Raw genomic sequence first — 5,940 nt, 5'->3', positions numbered from 1 at the left:
ATTCAATTCATTATACAATCGTCGTTTAATTACCCTACTTAATCATTTACTTAGTCTTAAAAAACAGTGAGTTTCATATCTTGTTCGCCTTCTATTTTGATGATTCCATAAGATTTCGAAGTGGAACGTTATTCATGTGTTTAAAATTGACGGTGCTATTATTTCTCTTTGAGTTAAATTTACTGTTTTGATCGCGAATTACGCACCAAACCTGCTGTTGACACTTTAGTTGAATTTATTTCGATTAAAGTAATATTTTACTTGTGTGTATTGGTTTTGCTTTTGTGTATTTGATGCATCAAAGCATACTTGGTCGACTTTGGCTTGATTTATGCGGTTAAGACTTATGATTTTTTATATATCCTTTTTGTGTCATAATCTTTAGTTAATTTTTAAGACATTCAGCTCCGCTCTTAAATTTGCACAGCCATATTGATTATTGTCTGCGGAAAAGGGAATGTAATGTGATGAGTATAAGAATTGGTTCCACAAGATGTGTACCCGTTTAAGTCCCACTGCCTATAAAAGGTCCCCAAAGCCTAACTCTCATTGGCTCCGCATGTTTTGTTGTTCGAGCGAATCGTGACTCATCCAAGAGGCGTTGGCTAACAAAAGGTTGACGAGGGCTGTACCGGTAACAAGTGTTCTGATAGCGTAGAATGCGGCAGTGTCTTAAGTGCTCTCACAGAACGTGTCAGACACCGGACTGTGCAGCACGCAATAGAGCTTTCTGTCCTGAAACAATTAATGAAAGATACACCATTGGATACCGGTGGCCAGGATGCTACAGCAGCGACTGATGATCCAGACAAAACTATTGTCGTCCTGAGTGGATGTCGTAGATAACGGTCTGTCTGTCGAAGGAAAGGTACAATCAGAACAAATCTTTCAGTTAAGGAAGATAAAACCACTTTTTACGAAGAAAGTAAAAGAAGGTTACCGCAGGATCGTCACTGGCTTCTATTCTGAGCCATATCTGATAACGTCTCTAGCCACTGTGTTGCATCATCTCTAGGACCCCAACCAGGGAGTCGTGAAGGAACATCACAGGCCAGCCCTTTGTAACTTTCTTTCATACTACGACACCATGTCATACACTGATCACCTCTCCGCTTTTTCCGACCAGTTCCAGAGTCGGCAAATAATGCACGACGTGAAATTCTCTGGGACGACATTCGTAGATCATATCCCAGCCACCGAAGTCGGTGTTTCAAGATGGTGACACCGATTGCATTATCGTCTCTGTGCCCGAACACATGATGCCGAACCTCTGCATTACTAACATGGTGTTGCCAATGGATGTCAGCAATCCTTCGGAGACAGCAATGATCGAACACGGAAAGCCGTCTAACATCTTCAACTCGGAGAGACCAGGTTTCACAAGCATAGAGCAAAACTGCTCTCACCGACGCGTTGTAGACCCGACCTTTTACAGCCAGACTAACATCACGAAGGCGCCAAAGATGGTCCAGATTGGCATGAGCCGCTGTAGTTTTCACTATACATGCATTGATCTCATCACTCACGCCACCACCAGCACTTATGCAGCTACCTAGATACACGAACTTTTCGTCTACTTCTATCTGTTCACCATCCAGGGTGAGTGCAGGATTAGAATCCTGACAGTCTTTTAGAAGTACTTTGCACTTTGAAGGTGCGAAGCGAACACCATACCTACGGACACTGATTGCCAACTGATTAAGTGCGGATTGTATGTCTTGGGGATTGTCGCACAGTGAGACAATATCGTCCGCATACTCAAGGTCGAGAAGCCTTTCTCCAGGCAACAGATCCACGTCGCCATCACTTACATCCATCAGAGCTGTTTCCAGAATTTCATCGATGGCAAAGTTGAAGAGGAATGGTGAGATTAGGCAACCCTGCCTAACCCCACTACTCGAATGGAACAATGGAGAGAGGTGGTTGTATGCCCTCACTTATTAAAGAGTAGTGCCGAAAAGCAGGCGGACAAGCGATTGAGCGTGCGAGTTGAATGAGCGAGTCAATGAACAGGAGTAAAATGTACGTATATATACATAGGGAAATGAGTGAATCATCGAATCGATTAAGCGATTAATATTAAAGCTAACAAAATCAACATGTGCATAGGCGGTAAGCAATGCTCAAACATAGATATAATAATATAGTATATTTCTGCAAGGCAGGTACACGCCATTTTGACAGGCACGATCTACAAATTACAGCATCTATTGTCTCACAGTATACATGTTAAATAAATGTAGTCTATAAAAGCTAATATCAATTCATTCTTTCAGATATACTGAGTAGTCTTCAAAATGGCATCACCCCCACGTTACACACCAGATCCAATCTCAGCATAATTGTGTTAGGATTTCGGGTGTGCGAAGTATTTATGTAATGCAACTTTTTAAGTTTGTAGTTGTTGTAAATTAGACTTGTAGAGCGCTTGGTGTGAAGTATGACCTTGGGAAAACACGTACGTCTAGTTTTTTCCAGATGTCAGAAGTTCCAAAGCTGTAACCCCAGAGCGAAATTCGAAAAAACTAGAGAAACAGAAGCGCAGCAAGGCACGTGGATATGAACGGTAAACACTACTGAACATTTTGTATTGGAACAGACAGATGTATGAAGAATTATTAGGACAAATTCATACAAGTGCGACAATAATAGAGGTACAGTGATATAAGTTGTTATTGTACGGATGACTCTGTCCGTTAAATAATTTAATAAAAGGGCCTAATCAAAATAAATGCGAACAAACTAAAATGCACGTAAGCTACTATAATAGCTTCTCCCAGCAAATAAAAATGAAAAAGTGTCTGTGTTTGAGAAAAGAATTGTTAAATTTAACAGTGCAGTAAATATCAAAATTTACGAAATTAAGATTTATAATAGAACTATCGTGTAGGTTATTACAAAGATGTATAAGCTTCAGTCCATATATGTCCGTGAGGTCAGATAGGATGAAAACGAAAGATCGAAATAATACAGTAGTGCCTTTACAGTTTTATACACATTGACATCAGAATATTCAAAATATGTCGAATATAATAATACATAAGTAAAAATTTCCGATGTGCACATACAAAACGAAGATATAAGAAATTTACACCTCAAGAAGTGTCGTTGTGGCCATCTCACTCTTTGACCATATCTTGTCATTCCTGAACTCTCTTTGTTTTCCCTCGTCAGCGTCGTCAAAGATTTAAACTCACGTTTCGAAGGATCTGTATGTACTCCGATGAAAGCTGGTTTGACTCGGTAGATGCTAGTTACATCCGTTTTCCAGCTTTATCTACCGTAATAGTTTTATCATTTCTTCTAATCACTTTGAATGGACCATCGTAGGCCGGTTTCAAGGGACGCTGCACATTATCCCTTCTAATAAATACGTGGGTACTGTCACACAGTTGTTTTGGTACGTACGCTCGATTTGATATAGCCTCGGAAGCGTTACTCTGAGACTACTCATATGCTGCTTTAGACGTTGTAAATAGTTTATTATATCAAATGGAACACATTTTACAGGAGGTGAAAAGCTCTCCTGATAGACGTAGAGTAGTTCCATAAACCAACTCTGCCTGGCAACATCCAATATCTTGTTTAATTGTTGGTCTTAAACTCAACATGGCTGAGAGTAGCTTGTTGGCCCAATCAGTATTCCTAATAACAACTGTAAGAGAGGCTTTAGGTTGCCAATGTAATCTTTCTACCATACCATTCGACATCGGATGGTAGGATATTGTGCGAATGCGTTTGATTCCGAGGAACTCTGTGAGTCGTCTATAGTTTCCGCTGAAGTATCTTTTATGGGTACTACTACAGGCCACCGCATTATTATATCAAGGAAGGTGAAAATATAACTAAAGCCATTTGAAATCGGCTTCAGTCCCACAGTATCGACATGCATATGTTCGAACCTACTATCAGGGTGAAGAAATGGATCAACTGCGGAACTAGTGTGACGATGTATCTTAACTCTCTGGCATTTTATACCCGGTTCATACGTGGCCATACAAAGCGCTCGCTGATTAGTTTGATTGTGGCCTTCGTTCCAGGATGCGATACATTATGCATAGCTTCGAAAACGTTTCGTTTTAGTGGCTTCGGAATAAATGGTCGTGGTTGGCCCGTAAAAGTATTACACATGATGCTTGTTTTTTCGAACGGAGTTTCTTCGAGTACCAAAGAGGTTGTGTTGGCGAACCTTAGTCTGTTTAGCTCAACATTCATATTTTGAAATGTTGCTAATTTGTGACGATCGATTTCAGATTGGATGATAGCGTTTATCGTCGTTCTGGATAACGCGTCTGCCACTTCGTTATTATTACATTTAATATATTGTGTGCTGGACGTAAATCGTGGAATAAATTCTAATTGTCGAATTGCTCTCGGCGAATAGTTATCCTGCCTGGCGTTTAATGCTTCCAGGAGGGATTTGTGATGTGTATAGACTGTGAAAATGGTATCCCCTACCATGTGTCAGAAATGTTTTATTGCCAAGTCAATCGCTAACAGTTCTATTCTGAACGTACTATACCTCGCTTGAATAGGGTCTAATCTCTTCGAGAAAAGTGAAAGTGGTTCTCGTATGCCGTTTACGAACTGCTGCTCCCAATTCTATTTTCGATGCGTCCGTTATGACGGCTAATGATGGTCTTCTCATCCGGAAGCCATCTATTTGGCTTGCTTTTGTCTTTCGACACTACTAACTCCATGGATACATGATCGGTGGTCACTCGTTTTATCACTAGTTAATGGTCTCCATTCACGTGCTGGTTTTGTCGGAAATCTACTAGTAAGTCGAAATTCTTTAAGAAATCGATACCAACTGTAGGTGCGGATACATCTGCAATAACGAATCCCCAAAATAATGAATCACCAAGACCGAAACTCAAGGTTACTTTTCCGTTCCCATATGTTTTTATGTCGGATTTGTTTGCTGCTTAAGCATTAGTGCCCTATCAATATTTCATCTATCGTTGCTCGCTGGAGGCACAACGCTTATTTCTGCTCCTTTGTCTACTAAGAGCTGAGCGCCTGTTACTCTATCCTGAATATAAAATTAACGACTGTTTCTCGGAGCCATGCTAGTTGTCTCAGCCGTTACCGACAAATGGTGGGATCGTTTAAATTTGCATGGTGATTCTCATGGTCTGTGTCAACATCTCTATCCTTAATTTCTACGATCTGCTGCACGCTAAATCGGAGTCGTCGTAACCACAATTGATAAAATATGTTTTTGTCTACCTTTATGTCCCCGATTATGCTGCTCATATATTTTTTAGCTGCGATGGAGTCCTACCTCCGATTTGAACTTGACCGAGCAGCTGCTCGACAGCTTGCCGGTCGGTTAACGAGACAGCTTTAATCACTGCCTACTTTAACACATCGTACGGTTTTTCTTCGTCCGGCTTAGCTAAGCCTTCTCGTATATTGTCTTTTACTTCATCTAGAGGTAGTGAGCTTGCATGGCCGAATTTATCTCGCTGTAAGTAAACACGATTGACTACAAAGTAATCTTCATGTCTAATGAACCAAAGTTGAGGGTCAGTGATCCTACAAAGGAGGATAGTCAGATTAATGAACCTCAAGGACGGTGTTTGTGGGAGGCCTGTTGTGTCGTTATTTGAGGACATATAAAAATTAGATAGTACACGAATATAATGTAATTGTCACAAAATGACAATAACAAATGGTACAATTTAAAACATAGAACGCGCTCACTAAATCGCACCAATATATCGACTGTTTGTGAAATATCGTTATTTATCATGAATATTATCATTACGCTCAATAATGTTTGTGAGATAATTCACGTGTAATTAAAGTGGTGATATAATAAACATACGATTATGATTGTCCGAATTGAAACAGAGAGCGCTGAATCTTCGGAATTAGATTACATCATCAAAAATCAATTCGTGTTCGCGCTTTGGGATCACCACTGTGGTTGCC

The sequence above is a fragment of the Schistosoma haematobium genome, chromosome 2 (assembly GCF_000699445.3).
Source record: "Schistosoma haematobium chromosome 2, whole genome shotgun sequence".
Classification (NCBI taxonomy): domain Eukaryota; kingdom Metazoa; phylum Platyhelminthes; class Trematoda; order Strigeidida; family Schistosomatidae; genus Schistosoma; species Schistosoma haematobium.
Note: the sequence above shows the minus strand (reverse complement) of the source record.